At 44.7% G+C, this 16930-nt stretch overlaps 1 protein-coding gene across 3 annotated transcripts in view; it reads right to left on the bottom strand.

Moving 5' to 3' along the window:
• OSBPL5 (oxysterol binding protein like 5) overlaps positions 1–16930 on the bottom strand; it is a 192665-nt gene that overhangs the window by 139895 nt on the left and 35840 nt on the right. The window contains exon 1 of one of the 3 annotated variants that reach the window (XM_040067126.2): positions 4267–4419. The exons of 1 other annotated variant lie outside the window; for it this stretch is intronic. The gene's annotated coding sequence lies outside the window, so the exon portion shown is untranslated. Of the gene's footprint in view, positions 1–3634; positions 3690–4266; positions 4420–16930 lie in introns of those variants that run through there. One more of the 3 variants, XM_040067125.1, reaches the window with a different exon arrangement.

Below are 16930 nucleotides of genomic sequence, written 5' to 3' on the forward strand. Positions count from 1 at the left end.
TGCTTTTATCTTGGCCTCCGTTGATCGATTTGGACAGCACAACCTTTAGGACTATGAAGCAGCATTCCAGTTTGGGAATACACAGAAAATAGCTATTGCATTATTCCTTGGGGGTAGAATTTCACATTGATTGATCCACTGACAGATTAGATAGGATGAAGCAGGCAAGCCCCATGATGAGTTTCCCCCCCCCCCCACCTACCCCCCGCCCCCCACCCGAAAACTGCACACATCCCAGTTTATTACAGATTTCTCTTTTGCCTTTAAGTATTTCTCTTTTGCCTTTAGCTGGTTAATTTTTCACCGATGCTATAATCATGCAAATGGTAACTGGGTTGCCAAAACACTCAAACTCATACAGCCCTGCAGTCAATTCCCAGTAAGTTGAAGCTTGGCATGGAGTTTAACAAAACACATAGAAAAACTACTATCAAGAAGACTGCCAGCACGGCAAAGTTATTGATATTGGAATAGAGCACAGACCTCAGTGACACACTGCAAAAGGAAAGCCCAGGTATACAGCTGGCTGTTTATTAAACAAAGAGGAGAACTGAGCCTTTTCAATTCAGACTTTGATTTATACACCTATAAATCCCTTCAAGCTGAAAGGAGCGTAAAGGAAAAAATGGCACAATTTCAACTGTACTTCTACAAACACTACAGAAAACTGAGACTAAAGAACAAGGGATATGCCCATGGTTTTTATGCAGCTTGAAAGAAACTAAAACCCACCACACAAGCAGCTGGACTATTCTAACCTATAAAAAAAATTAATCCCCTTTTCATATCACTCTCCTTCTGTGATGGCAGAAACCATTTACAGGTAACTCTTACTAGCCTGCTGTTAGCTGCTTCCAATTTTGCAGAATATTCCCCTTTAGTCCCTTGATCTTTTTGTATTACACAGAAGCATATGCAGTACCTAGAGCCCGGTGCAAGCACAACACTCCCTTGACAGAGCAGAGAAAGTATATTCCAATAATTAAGAAATGTGAAAATCTGGGCAGGTACAATACTTCTTAGTCCTCCACAGAGGTTCATCAGCTACCTTTCAAAAGGGTGTTTTTCAGGATGGTTGTCTCCCTCCTCCTTCACTGCATGACCAGAAAGAGCCACAGTGGTGGGGAGGAGCTGGGATGAAGGCAGAACCTGTTGTTTAGACACGGCCCTGTACAATTAAATGCACCACAACCACACAGCTCCAAAATAAGGGCTGAGCAGCACATGGGAAGAGTTTGCTCAGTCTCAAGATGCCTGGTGCTCTAAAGCACAGCATAAACACCAGTGACAGTCAGGAGCCTGCATGAGGAGTGAGCAAGCCCAGACCCACACTGAGACATGCTGGCAGAGCAGGTGACTGTCATTCCTGCCCAAACTCGTGTGTACTTAGCATTTGGATTGTTCCCACTCCCTGAGCTGCTTCTTCTGTTTCCTTTACCTTAGTAACCACAGCAGGCATGCACAAACACCTACAATGTGCTGCCAGAGACATATCATGTTGAGGAGAGGAGGTGTGAGGAGCAGCATTTCTGCCTGAGAAAACACTGCACTGTTAATACTCCAAAGGCAGGGAGGTCAGGAGAAAAAACACCAAATGCAGCTTTTCCCCCCAAATAAAACAGGAGATCAAATAGCATAAATCTGTGCAGTTGTAGAGGGAGGTCTGTGCTCTGCAGCTCAGAAGCAGCAGGGCCCTGCTGACACACTTCAGGGCAGTTTCATTTTTACCTCCTCAGCCCCAGATCCATCACTAAAAGCCCTTCAGCAGTGGCAATGCTGACAGTCTCACAATTGCCTCCAGCAAGTAACAGCTCCTTTGGACATGAAGTGAGTCTAACCCAATTCAGATTAGCTTAACTGAAATTTTTATGATCTATGAACATAATAAAAATTAGTCGAGTCTCGGTTTTGCTCTGAGCATGGCACACTGATTTCAAACACTGCACATTGCCGATTATAGGAATGGCCTTTCCCTAGAGATATCCTGGATTCCAAACCACAGCCCTGTATCAGACACAGAGGCATTTTTCTCATGCTGTGGCCAAGAAAGCACCTTGAGAAATATCTAATCCAGCAATAGAAACTGAACCACCTGTACTGTACAAGCCTTCCTCCCACTCACCTGATGAATCAGTATTGCAATAAAGCACATGAAAATTAAATTAAGCACCATGAAAAGATTACAGCAGTAAATCCACCTTTCAGTTACTGTCATGCATGCATCACTATGATTAAATCATTCCTTAGGTTCACATTGTCCACTTCAAACCCAAATAAGAGGAGGGCAGGACTGCGGCCTACATTTTCTCCCTTAAGTCAGAGAACTGCTGCCCTCCATCAATAGCGCCACAAAGTAACCCCTGGAGCTGAATCTGACTCCCTTGCGGCCCCAAGTCCTTTTGGCCCAGGACTGTCCCCCTCCTTGCCCAGCCAGGGTGGGGACACTCCCAGGGTCACCTACCATCCCACCGGGAACTGCCCAGCCGAGTCCTCTTTGGGCAAGAGAACCTACCACACACAGAGCCTGGCTTGAGGCTTCTCTCTCTCCCTCCCCGCTCACGCCTTTTCAGAAACTTGCTGCCAAGGAGGAAAGGTGGCAGCTGGGGACACATCCAGTGCAGTGGCTGTTCCCTGCTGTACAGACATTGCTAAGTACTGTCGTTATCTAGTACATCAGTGCAAAAAGGGGGAAGGAATATTTTGACAACAAACACTGCTGCAGCTGGATGAAGTGAGGAGATGACTACACAGTTTAAAGAACTTTCTCCCTCACGTACGTTAAACAATTGTTTTACACTGCAACACTTCAGGTTTGCATAGCACTTGAAAAATATGGTTTCTGATCCGATAGATCGTTCCATGTGCTTATGTGTTTATTTTTCTAGGAATGCTGTCTTGCTTCACTTAGCGCAAGCTAAAAGCATTTCCAAACACAGGTTTCCAAAATATGTTTTTTAGGTAGCGATGCCTATGGTCTCCACTATGGTATCTGCACAAGCGCCTATAGGAAAGGATAATTACTATCGTCAATTAAATGTAGCCAATTAGTAACAGTGCCAGTCTCCTTACTAGTTCCTTGCCATGCTGAAAGAAGTACATTAAAAATGCGTTCCACCTACCAGATATGCCCACATGTCTAAAGAAATCAGGTCTCCCTGACAGCATGCCATCCCACACGCCACACGGGCCGCTTGCTGGCCCCCCAGCCCTCCATGCCGAGATTTTGGGGGGCAAGCGGGTCCACCCCCCAGCTCCCGTCGCCAAACCCCAAAAGGCACATGTAGAAACGGCGACGCAGAACCTGGGCACAAAGCACGGGCAGAGGCGGCAGGGTTACCCGCCCAGAGCTGCCAGCGCTCAGACCCTCGCTGAAATCACGCCGCTCGCAAGCCGACTCTGGGGGTACCACGTTTTACTAAAAACCAGGAAGCCTAGCAGCGCGGGGTACGAGAACAGCTAGCATGGGAGGGGAGGAATGGATGTATTGGAATAATTCAGGGCGGGGGGAGAGGGTGGTATTTGCCTTCATACGGTATTTTGGGGAGGATGGCTTTGGGATTTCGGGGGAGGACGTGGCATTGGGGGGGGGGGGGGGGGTGGTGGTGCGGGGAGGAGGATGTCCGGCGCCTCTTACCTGGCCGGGGCGGCTGAGCCCCCGCGCGGTGCCGCGCTCAGCACGCCGCGCCCCGCCGCCGCCGCCGCATGGCCGGAACACGCGTGGGACAGGAGCGGGGACACGCGTGGGCCCCGCCGAGCCGCTCCCCCGGCCGCACGGAAAGCGCGCAGCGCCGGGCCGGGGCCGGACAACTGCTCGGGGGAGGCGGCGGCAGGAAATACCAAAAGACTGATCCAACCACGCTAGGGAGAGAGGGAGGGAAGACGGGGGGGGAACGGAGAAGAAAAATAAGAGGGAGAAAAAATAACGGGGGGGGGGGGGGGAGTAGGGGAGAAGGAAACCTGCAAAATCCGGGCGGGATCGGCGCGGAGCGGGCGCGGTGCTCGGTCCCCGCGGGAGCGCCCACGGGGAGCGTCCCGGCCTCTCCCGGCCGGAGCTCGGCTCCCTTCGGTTTGTTATTCCACCCGCACTCCCCGCAGTTTGTGTCTGTCTTCTCCTCGGCACAGGGAGAGCCTGAAGCCAAGGCAGAGTAAATAAAGCAAAACCACCAACCCCTTAAACAAGGATCAGGCGGACCCCCCGGCCAGCAAACAGCAGCCCATCCCTGGGGTTCACTGACGCCACGCGCAAGATACTGGAGAAAAGCCAACCTGGAGAAATCACCGCGCTGAAGCCCTGCAGCCGCAGGAGCACTTTGTCTCAGCATCCAGGCACACGCCGACGCCGTGGCTCAAAGGCGCCCATGCAATATGCAGCCCTGACGCGCAGCTGGGCACGCTCCCACAGTCGCCTGTGCATCCAGGGCGAAAAATCAATCCCATGGCAAGCACGGACCCCTAAGCTCCTCCAGACGAGGAGCACAGTTCATCATTGCATCCCTGGCCTCAGCCTGCCTACCCTTCGGGGGAGGCTTGACTTTACGGGCAGCAGAGTGTCTGGTAAAGCATCACGGCAGAAAACGACCCAGCCACGCGCATTTAACTGCTGCTGCCTCTCGCCTCCACTGTGCGAGTCCCACGGTTCAGCACTGGACCAAGAACAGGAAGCCAAGCAGCCTTCACACCTCCTTTATCTCCATGGGAAGAGGGATAGCAGAGTTAAAAGGTACCCAAAATTTCTGAAACCAAAAATCACATGAGGGAATAATGTGACCAACATGAGTCTGACTTGCATCACTAAAGTCTGAATCACCCATGTACAGCTGAAGCTTTGGTGCAAAATACGACATGAAGCCGAGACTCATGCTTCTGAAACCAGAAGCATTAAATCACGTGCCTGAAGGGCTTTACTACCCCACCCTTCACAGAAAAAGCCAGATCCTTTTTCTCTTTAATGTGCGCAGAGGCTGAAATGAGACAAGGATCACTAGCTCTGATATTCCTCGTACTACACAAGAAGATGGCTTCCAGCACTAAAAAGCAGCAACTCATTACTTGAAAAGGTCTCCTGGATAGTAATGAAAAAGCCTGAATTCATCCCAAGCTGCAAGCTCAGCTTGGACCAGGGCACAGTTTCTCTCACTGACTGCCTCCAGTCAACTCCAGCCCACACATGGACTACAAGGCTTCACCCTGCATCACTGATATCCATGTACCCAATGCCAGTAGAGGTAGCTGATTTTTTTCTAGTGAGCTCAATGGGACATAAAGCAGAATGCACTGTATCTAGATAGGAGTAGAGCATGGTGCTAGAAGGAGAAGTCACCATCCATTTTTGCTCTTTCCTGCAAAGAAAATCATGATAAACACATGAAAAGCTATAAACAGCTCACACAACCTAAGCGGCCCCTACTACTCAAGAGTCACCGCAGCCCTTCTCTACCCATTAAATAAGCCCCTGAAACACTTGCTAGGGCAGGTAACTTTAAGTTCACCTATATTTGTTGTGATTTCTGCCATTATCTGCAAGGTGTGGAGAAGTTGTCATGAGTCCAGCTGCCTTCAAGTTGGTTGGGATTTTCACTTAATCCTCACCAAAATTCTTCCCTGAGGGCAAGCCTGTAGTGTGCAATGGGGCAGAGCACTGCGAGGAGATGCCAAGGCCTCTCATCACCCTGGCTCAGGGCACTGCCTGGTTGAGCCATCCTCTTAGTGCCTGAAGCAGCTCACCCTGCCCCATACTGCCGCCTTCCCACTCTCCCTGTTGCCTTGTGTCCTGTCTGTTCACAACCTCACTGGTCCTTTTTGTGTCCTTCACTCCCTTCACCCTTCTGCTTTTAGAGTTGGAACACTCAAATGCAACCAGGTAGTTTGCCAGCACCTTGTCTGGTACAAATGGCTTTTTAACTAATCCATGGACTTGACATTGGTCCAGCTGTCTTTGTCCCACCATGGCTTCTCAGCTACTTTGGTACAGAGCTACAGTTTTTAGCGCCCCACATGAATCTTGGTGGGACTTAAAGTTCACTTCCCAGGCATTTCCATTTTCAACATTTAAAAAAACCCTTCTAAAAGTGTTTTGGCTAAAGATGTCTACTAAATTATTTTCTTATCAGGCAATCATTCCATGATTACTAGTGTTTCATCTGTTCACTGCCACATTGCCACACACCACTCATTTGATAAAAAACTGACCATCCAAAATTATTTCTGTCAAAACAATTAGAGACCCTGATAAAGAATAATACATTCTATTTTCCTATGTGCTCTAGGACAGTGCATTAGTGATACAGAACAGAATACTTGTCAGTTAAATTGTCAAAATTTTTTCAGTAAACTGGACCATGAGAGAAAATTTACCTCAGACGGATGCTTTGCATCGTGCAGCCATGGCATTTCTCATGGTCCAGGGAGCCCTGAACTTGAATTTGCTGTGTTGTCAGACCTTGCAGCAGATGGGTCCTCTTCCTGGGCTAGAGCAATCCATCACTCCCCCATCTGTCTGTTGAAGCTGGGACCTAGATCTGTTCTGCCCCTCAGAAGTCCCCCAAAGAAATGTGGGGAGTAAGCAAGGCAAACACTAATATTTTTTAAGACTATTTTCCACAGCCCTCTAGTGTTTATTCTGTTAACAGCCCTTCAGAAAACACATCTGCTGGTTATGTGCTGTCTGCAGTCCATGCAAATACACCTGAGATGTGTGTAAAACCCTGAGTGGGTAGATGTGGAGTACAGAGCTCATAACCCAGCCATGCAACTGCTGTGTCCTAACACCACCTGAGCTCCCTAGCCGAAATCAGTGTCCCCCAGATATCACATATCACTTTGACAGAAGCTCTCTGATAGATGTACCTTGCAGTTAGGGCTGAGGGCCCTTCTGGCTTCAGCTCTCCTTTGCAAGGAATCAGCATTCCTTTCAGGGGTCTGCAGCTGTGACATTTCCTTTGGGCATTTGCCAGTGTTTGCAACACTTAACTTTCTCGCCACAGCAACACAATTCTGTCCTAAAAGGCCTTGTAAATTGGTATGAACTCTATCATAAACAGGGTAACAAAAGCAGCAAAGCACAATAAGCTTTAATTCTAGTGCTGGGAGAGTCAAGTCCGGCTGTTTCAGGTGTTGTTATTACAACATGCAACTCAAAGACTTTAATAGTCATAACACTGAAAAGCAGTCTCTCACATCTTTTTATGACAACCCTTGGAGTTGTGTGACATCATGGTATCAGTGTTGTCTAAAAATTGTGGTAAATGCAGGCAGGCAAGTGAGCAGCAGCAACAGACAGATCACTCAGTTCTCTCAGGTCAGGAGCCTGCCTAGGAAATAAATGCAGTGCTTTCCCCTGCATTTTCCTTTTCAAATCCTCCGTCTTTCACAACTGCTGAATGAGCTCTTCTTCCCCCAACGGAGATCAGACCCCACCTATGTGAATTGTAAATGCATACTCATTTTGCTGAGTCCAGCAGACTTGCATTTTATGCTTTCCTATATCTCACAACATAGTTACAATGGTTCTACAAGCTCCCGTTCATAACTAGATAGTTAAATAGCATAAGATATGGCATAAAAGCCATAAGATATCTTTATTGGCCTCTATTAAAATGAAAATGGAGAAGGTCATATTTCTATCATTATAATTACTACAATGGTTCTAGAGCCATAACCACATTAATCAGACATGTTAGCATTGTAAGATACTTGCCCTTCAGCTCATGGCACACAGTGAGACAAGAAGCAGGAAGCTTTAAAACAAATTAGTTAAAAATGTTATTAAACAAGAGTCTTTTCATTAGCCATAAGCTTCAACACAGCTGTATACAATTAATGATAAGAAAAAGATCACTTTTACCCGCAAGTGTTTTTCATTGCAATGTTCTTTCGCAAAAAATTTCAAAGCCATAGCTGGATAGAGCAGGACTTTCATGTCAAAAAATAGTACTCTATCTGTTTGGAACTCTGAAAAAAACCATGTTTGTCCATTTTACATTTGAAAAACAAAGCTGCTGCTAAACCAGGATCCTAATTGCTAGTTTGCTGGAACAGGTCTCTGGAGAAGTTAGTTAGAAAAACCACAAACATCTCCCTGGGAGCCACTGGAGACTGGAGTCCTCTTGTGGCAAAAGGTAGGGGAAGATTTCCAGTGACTGGTTACTGCTGAAATCTGGGACACAGTAAGAGGTACAGGGAGTATACTTCATAAAGAGCTTCATGTCACATAGCAGAGCATAAAAGCTGCACTGTGAAGACTTCGCAGCTGGCAGTGGGCAAGCATTAAAAGGAGGAGGGTGCCACAGTGTTTTGATGCCACAGACTGTGCTTCTGTTTACTGTGGTAGCTCCTTTCTGTTAGTATGTTCCCTGCTGAGATGATGTTTCTGGCTGGGTATTTTTGTTTGTGATTTTTTTTTTCCCTCTGTCTCTGTTAGAAGAGGTGATTTTTTGTGAGTGGTTTGCTAGCAAGAACTTTTCTCCTGGCTAATATATTCTCTGTACATTACCAGAGGTCAGCTCCCATCCTTCTCATCATTCTGACTGAGGTGGGCAGATAACATCTAAGATCTTGTTTAGATCCTTGTGCTCTGTATTCCATCTCCTTTTCTGCTGTGTTGTTTCCTACCTGCATTAGATCCTATGGACTGCCTTGAGCTCATCGTAGGAGATATTTCTACAAATTATGGATGTTGGCCATGTGTAAGTGCCATGATCCCTGCCTGGAGCAGCACTGCAGAAGATGGAGTAAGTAAATAACCTGAAAGTCTTTCTACACTCACACACTGTGGTCAGAAAGCTTTCACATGTCCACATTTGGGCTTGGGTTACAGCAAAGAGGTTATCTGCCTAGCAATTTCACCCCATGGGCCAAGCCTGCAAAGGGCTCATGAATCTCTCACAGCTTTGGTGGTCCTTCAAACAAGATTTTGAGCTTTCAGGATAAAGTCTCCAGCAGGAACTTGTAGCACAGACTTCAGAGGCAGGTTTAAAGACCTGCCACTAACAAGATAAAAGATCACAGATGCTCTTAACCTGGTTCATTTTCTCTGTCTGACCCATCAGATGCTTGGACGGATTCCTGCTTTCTATATCCTTAACCTCAAGGGTGTTTTTCAGGAATCTAAATACAATTTCAACTACTTCACCCCAGACCTCATTCCAGAGAAATTGTTTGTTATCTTAGGTATCTTATATTAAACAAGACTTCTAGGGCAGACTTCACCTTCCCTACACCCTCTTCAATGTAAACTTCTGTCTCAAGGGGACTCATTCAGGAATCCCAAACTAAGGTCTGTGTTGGGAAGTAAAACTCTTCCACATACATGGGTCTTACTACAGCTGGAGTTAAATGATGTTTAGTTGTGACTACCCAAGTTCCTGATTTCTCACTGGTCAACTGAAGCCTGTACATATCAAGCACCATGGACCTATTTTATTTTACTCCAAATGTCTAAGCCAGCAAATTAAGCTGAAGGCTGGCACTATGGCTTTGGTGTGAAAAATAGATCAAAGAGTTTTACTGCTGCTGATTTGCTCCCACAAGCCTGGCCAGTAACTAAGTGCAAATACCATATCAGAGAACAGCCTGACATGCTGAACTGATCTGGTGAGCAAGGTTCCTTCTGCAGCAGTCTGGAAAGCAGCCGAGATATCCAGGATCTGACAAATTGTCCAGTGAAATCTGGGCTAGATTTCAAAAACCTTGATAAGACGTGACACAAAACCAATTTGATATTCAAAAACATTCCAACAGCCCTTGTTGTGGGTCAGGTTTCAAGCTAATTACAAAGCAAGCTAGCTGTTACAAAGTCTCAAAGGACAAAACAAAAACATTCATGTATATGTAAAGATATCCATGAGTAGAATCATAGCATAGCTTGGGTTGGGAGGGATCTTCAAAGGTCAGCCAGTCCAACCCCCTGCAATGAACTGGGACATCCTCAACTACGTCAGGTTGATCAGAGTCCTGTCCAATCTGACCATATAAATATGTATATAAATGAAGTTCTAGCATGACTGCAGTGTCAGTCCATCCCATGGGTAGCAGTCCTCCCCAAACTGCTGCAGCGTGGGTCACTCTTCCGTGGGGTTCTTGACCATGGAGGGGCTGTTCCAGTGTGGACTCCTCTCTCTGTGAGCCTCCCACAGGGTCACAGCCTCCTCTCAGGCATCCCCCTGCTCTGGTGTGCAGTAGGATTTCTGCATCCCTGTGGATCTCCATGGGCTGCAGGGACACAGCTGCTTCACCATGGGCTGCACAACGGGCTGCAGAGGAATCCCAGCTTCGGAGCCTGGAGCACTTCCTCCCCCTCCTTCTGCACTGGCCTTGGTGCCTGCAGGGCTGTTCCTCTCCCACGTTCTCATCCTACTCTTCTCTGGCCACAATTACAATTGTGCAATCACTTTTTTCCTCTGTTTCTAAAATATGCTATCATAGAGGTGTTACCGCCATTTCTAGCTGGCCCAGCCTTGGCCAGTGACACTTCCGTCTCTGGATTGCCAGAGATTGGCTCTGCTGGCCAGGGAGGAAGCTTCCAGCAGCCTCTCCCAGAAGCCACCTCTGTAGCCCCCATGCTACCAAAAGTTTGGCCATGCAAACCCAATCCAACGTCTGTATTTCTATAAAAGATTCTCCCATCAGACTCATAGACACACAGGTCTTCATATGGTCCAGTACCAATATCTCCACACATATTTAGTTATGTATCGACTGATCAATACTCCATCCGTCGATAGATCCGGATCTAATCAGACAGAAATCACAGCTTAATTCCTATTTGTTTACTACTTCATTCTCTCTAGAGAGGGGCATTTTGACTCACAGATGATTGAATCTAGTTCCTGACACGTGATGTATACTATTGATCTGGAGGTCAGGCCAGAGAGTCACAAATCAGCTCTCTTAGTAGCTTTGTAATAACACTGTACCATATCCCCGAGCTTGCAGCTGCTTCCCAGGATGTGTTTGTTCTCATTCTTGACCATTTTTATTTTGTCTGACTCCTGACTCACTCTTGTAGCCAGCTCATGTCTAATAAATTACGGAGCTTCTCACAGCTTCCTTCCTGCTCTTCTCCCTGAAATTCATCTTCTGGCTCCATTTGTGATGAAGCAAAAAAAATCTCCTTGGCTGTTAACAATCCATTCTAAGGGTTCTTTGTTATTGCTGATGCCTCTGCTGAACTCCCACAGGGGCTTGAAGGAGATCACGAAGAAAAAGTACAATAATATTTTTTGCTGCTTCTGAAGGGCATCTGGCTTATCTGCACAGAGGGATGCCAGTATTTTTGTCATCCTTTTGCTTCAAACAGGGAGACCTGTCCAGTGTTACAGTCACAAGTTACAATTACAGAAATAAAACACAAAATACTGAAGCCTGGATAAAAAATGTTTCCTGAGAACAGATCTAACACTATCAAAGACCATGCTCTGACTTACAGCCCAAAAGGACGGCACACAAAGGTTTTTTCCAGAGCAAATTGTCTGTCCCTTTTATGCTGCAGAGGGCCTGATTTGATCCCAGAATCACTGATTAGATTTGTGCTGTTGAAGTCCAAATACAAAGGCACTCTTACAGAGGATGGCTTAGTTTAGCTGCTACTGGAGTCCTGAAATAGTAGGATTATACCTTGAGAACTATGACGTCCACATGGGTGAGCTGATGGTGGCCGCAGAGAACTGTAGGTATTTGCTCCATCATTTTGCAAATTAAATTATTTGTGTCCTAGCTGTTTTCAGCCCTGATGAACTTAATTTTTCCCCTGTCAGTGATTGTGTCTCCTGATCCCTTCATACAGTGAAAACAGGCTTGCTGTGGGCTGTGACTTTCTCATGCTGTTGCCACATCTGTAGGGGAAGGTAATTAGTAGTGAGGATGCAACATGCACACTATTTGCATTTCAGAGAACTGGCTTTGGACTAGCTTTAGTCTGGTCCTATCAAGTCAGCATCCATCAACAACTGCAGCAAATTAGGCATGCTCCTAGAGTGCTTCTTCCCATGCTGATTCACTGAAAGGGATTCCAGGTGCACATGCTCTGAGACTGCTCTGGCTATGAATCAAAGAGCAGTAAATGAAAACAATCTGGATATTTTCCTCAAACCCCCATTGCTGCTGATCTGTCTGAAAATGAAAGAGTGACATCTGAGAAATGAAGAGGCTGTTGACTGAAAAAACAAAGGCGATACTGATGGAAAAAAAATCCTGAATGCAAAGACACAGATTTTAGGATAACGTATCATTTTATCTACTGACTGGTAATAGCTCCTTAGGTTTGCACAAGCCTTGGAGCATGTTGCTTAGCCTTTCTGTGTTGTGCTCCTTCAATTATAGGTGGCTGTGAAGGTCAGGATATTTGTCCCTGTTCACACCCAGGGGATAACAGCTGTGTGGAGCAGCTAACCCATGTGGGACATTGCTGGAAGCAGATCCCACAGCTGGAACAACATAGCCCCACATTCCACCCAGGCCTCCACTGGGTACAAGCTTTGCCATGAGGCCAAGGCTCCTTTTTTCAATCAGATATGGTCACATGGTGGCTTCATGCCACTGTTTTGAAGATGAACTATGTTAAATGTAGCTGTCTTTCACTTAGAACTCTCATGGTAAAGATACAGACATTAAAAGTAAGACCAACTTCTAAGAACAGGTGTCTTTTAAAAAGGGAATCAGTGAAAAACATACCGTAGGTTTGAACAGCAAATGCTACCTGTGGCTGCATTGACCAAGAAATTGCAAAAAATACACAAATATATGAATTGTGTTAGTTGAAAGTGTTATTATTTATATTTCTGTTGGTACAATTAAAGGAGTAATGTTCATTAAGTATATAGGAATGAAACCAGAGTTCGAGACCATCAATGATCTCTTGCTACCCAGAACAGGAGACTATCTGACAGGCAATTAATTCTTGTCCTGTTTCCCAATGGCTACAAAGAACAGAGAAGAATAATAGGTAGAATAAAATATTCTCTTTAGCTGATCTCAGAGTGAAACAAATAATTACATTTGAAGATGGTGAGCTAATTTTATAGTGCTTTTCCAAAGGACCTTAAGTAACCTTTGGGAAAAGAGTTTTTTTAAGCAGAACAGAATCCAAATGAACCTTCGTGGGTGTGGGGTCGTATTAAAACCTTCAATTTCATCCTATTTTCATCAGAGCTGTGCCAAGCATCTCAGCCAGCTTGTGCTTCTGCAGGAAAACTTCATGCTCCTCACAACTCTGTCAAACTGTCCAGTGAAACCAGATGAAACCGGGCAGTTCTGGACGCAGTCAGAAAGCTCACAGGATGCCTGTATCAGCAGTGACAGTGATGCAAGGCTCTGCTGGTTAAAATCAGAGGGAAGTCCAGCATACAGATTGGTTTTGAAAAATTGCACTTGCCACTTTTTTATCAGGCAGCAAACCCATAATGGAGTACATCTGTAAAGGAGCAATATCATTTGTTGATGGCTGAGGGCCTGGACATCATCATGTATTCTTTTTCTTTTCCCAGGAAGATTGCTCTGGGTCACCAGATTATGTTGAATAGGCTAGTAATTTTTAGGGATATTTGAGCAAAAATTGTTCCCTCTTCTCTGAAATACATGTCTTGGAAACCTGCTTATACGAGTACACACAGTTTCTCCCTGAACAGATGTTACTTTTCACAAAATTACAAGACTGTCAGCTGTGGTGAATATTAAGTAGTTTCAAGAAGACTGTTCTCTGAGCTGGTACAGAACATAGAACCCAAAGTAAGGAAGGGATGATCTGGTGAGGAAAATAACATCCTCACCAGACCAGATCCTGGTCCTGGCCTCAGATACTGAATTTATCTTTGCCAACCTTTTTTACCTTCACAATTCTTCATGTGCAAAATGAAGTATTTCCCACAAACTTTGCTTACTTACATTTTTTACTCTTGATATCAGTGCATGTCTTACGCACTATGTCTAGAACTGCAGTTACTCCTATTCTGGTATAAATAATAATATTTTAGTTCAGTATTGCACTTCAGCGTTTGTACAGAAAAACAGTCACTGACTCCTTCTCTATTGCTTTCCTGTGGGCTCATCAGATTTTCCCTTAAAAAGACTTGGGGAGTTTCTAAAAGCACCAATTTTCAGAATGGAGGTATTTTCAAAGTTAAAAAGACCTGTAAAGAAGAAAAGTTACATTTATAGAAGAAACAAGTCAGTCAGAGGTGATGTTCTGTGTTTAGTCTTTTGCCTGTGCAGAAGTAAAACCAAGTAAGAAATGTCTTTATATGTCTTTTTTATAAGAAGGGCAGTAAGATATACCCTAAATAACATAACCCTAAAAGCATTCAATAATTTCTCTTTCCCTCTCCTCTCTCTCTCTCTCCCTCTCTCTCTTTTTTTTTTTTTTTTTTTTTAAGCAACAGAAAGAAATGCTTACTTGGTAGAAGGAAGCTGGGGATGGAAGGGTAGGAGAGCACTATCTGGGGAGGTGGCAGACTCCCAGTTCTTAGTCAAAGCACAAGTAAATGTCATCAGCTCCAGAAAACACAAAGGATTCAATGTCTGGCAGTTGTTTGGCATATTCTCACCTCAACTGTAAAAGCAAATTCTTATCTGTTAGAATGGGAAAGAATTTTTCTAAACACAAAGTGATTATAAATAGGTATCTGTGAGCTTGTCTGTGCAGTTGTTTCTTCCTGGTTATACTGGTCTAATGATATGATTTATGTGAGACCAGGGTGGACATTCTGATTTTAGGTGGAGACTGGATCTTGTCAGAATAGCTGAAAGAATATGCAGCAATATACAGTCAAAAAGACAGGCCTTGATTTTAGACACAAAGTGTCCTCCTGGGAACTACTGCTCGTTTAATTAAAGAGGTTCAAAGTGTCTCTCTTTCCCTTTCTATTATAACTACCCCATGTTGATCAGCCGAGATTGAGGAGAGACTGAACTGATCCCTGCTGCATGACATTCACCTTCACTTGAAAAGATGCCAACTCAGCTGACAAGTACTGTGACTGTAATGCAGTAAACATTAACTATTTCACTTCTTAACAAAGCACACAAGGAAATCAAAGGACCAGAGGGCCTGCAGAAACACTTCCCAGAACACAGAGCAAGCTTGGCTGCTGCTATGCATGAAATGAATATATTTAAGCTTACCTACAGTTAAACTGCAAGGAAGTCAGAGGGAGGGCACCAAATGAAGTGATTTTTATGAAAAGGTTACAGTTCAGCTCAACTTTGAGATGCTAGAGAAATAATACTCTCATTAACAGGTTCCTCTCTTGTTCCCAGAGAGGCATCCTTCTTAGGATCTGAAAACAGGATGCTTCCAGAGTCCTTCCAGAGCTATAGTACTGACCTGATGGATGGGCAAGGGTTGTTGGGATGCTTTTAATGAGCTATAATGCCTTTTTTCAGGGACTTTGAGAGATTAAGATACTGAGGACAGTTTGTTTCAAAGTATGACAAGGGAAAAAACGATAAAGGATACAGGGACATATAATCTGCTGAATTCATTGCACTGCACAAAAATTATGCCTTGACAAACTCACTGTCTGTTGATGAAAAAGAGGTTTTAAAATAGCAGAAGCAGGTAATATTAATTGCTGTGGATGAACTATATTCTGTGGTTTTGGAGGAATTCTGGGAGAAGCCTTCTCTGAGAGGTTCAGAAAATAATTACTGCCTGCTTTTTGAGCATACAGTGATGTAAGAAGCAAAGCTGGAAATCACCTCTGCAAAAGGGAAAACATAAAACATGTATCATCAGCTAGGTCTGAATATAGCTGTCTTCCATCTCCAGCTTCGCAGAGCCACCACAACACCCAACATGTTCGCCAATGCAGAGAGGGTACCTGGCACACATAGATCCTCAAAATGGAGCAAATCCAGCCTATTGCTGTAAAAACTTCCCACACAACTGTCTGAGAAGTGCACATGGTCAGCAACAAGCGAAATTAACTCTGGTCACAGTATCTCGTGCCTAATTGTCCCCATCAAGGCAAGGCTGATCATTGTTAGAGTTAAAAATTAAGGGTCTAGATCCCATGACACATGCCAGACCAGATGCAGTTCCTTACAGCATCTGTGTAAATGTAGAAACTCTGGATGGAAAAGGCCTATTGAGCCAGCTTAGTGTAGCTTAGTCCAAGATTGTTCCTAGTCCTCGTTATATATCCCTCAGCACCCCCAGAAAGCATGGCCACAGCCACCCATTTGCAGCATGAAGCTGCAACAGCTCAGGGCTCCAGGTATGAGCTGGGGCACAGAAAGCCTGGAAAGAGAAGCTTTACTGATGATCACAACCAAATTAAGCTAAACAGATGCACTGTTTTGGGATTTGTTGTTTTAAGCATTTCTTTTAAATTAGACAGGACAAGGTTTGTGCCTTTAAAATAAACTGACCAGCTTTTCATGTAAGATGCACTGCCAAGCCTAGTTATAGTGCAGTGAAGTTCTCCCTCTGGTCAGGTCCTGAAAGACATTTTCTCCAAGAGCATTCAGAATAAAATGTGCATTTAACTTTTCTTTCCATTTCACTCTCCATTTCTAGTGATTAATGCTTGTGTTCTAGATGGATGAAATCTGAAACAGATGTTATCCACTCTCACAATGCCATCCTGATAACCCTGAGCTAAAGGCTGAAATCCTTAGCAGATTAGCAGCTGAAATAAAGAATGGATAAGTAAAGTGGGGACTACGGCTGAACAAACTCTTATAGGTTTTATTTCTGTGGATAACAATGCACAGAATCTATGTAATCTCCGTGGTGATATGCCAGAGGAAAGATTAAATGGCAAAATTCCAGCACTGAAACCTGCAAGTCTCATCTGCTCTATTCCCACAGTTTGAACACCAAACTTTTTAGCAGGATGTCACTGTGTACACTCTTATTATTCTGTTAAAAATGTGGGAGTTTCAGTTCATTTTCCTTTTACTGAAACAAAATAAGTTTTTCTTATACATTCTTATG

The sequence above is a fragment of the Hirundo rustica genome, chromosome 6, assembly GCF_015227805.2.
Source record: "Hirundo rustica isolate bHirRus1 chromosome 6, bHirRus1.pri.v3, whole genome shotgun sequence".
Classification (NCBI taxonomy): domain Eukaryota; kingdom Metazoa; phylum Chordata; class Aves; order Passeriformes; family Hirundinidae; genus Hirundo; species Hirundo rustica.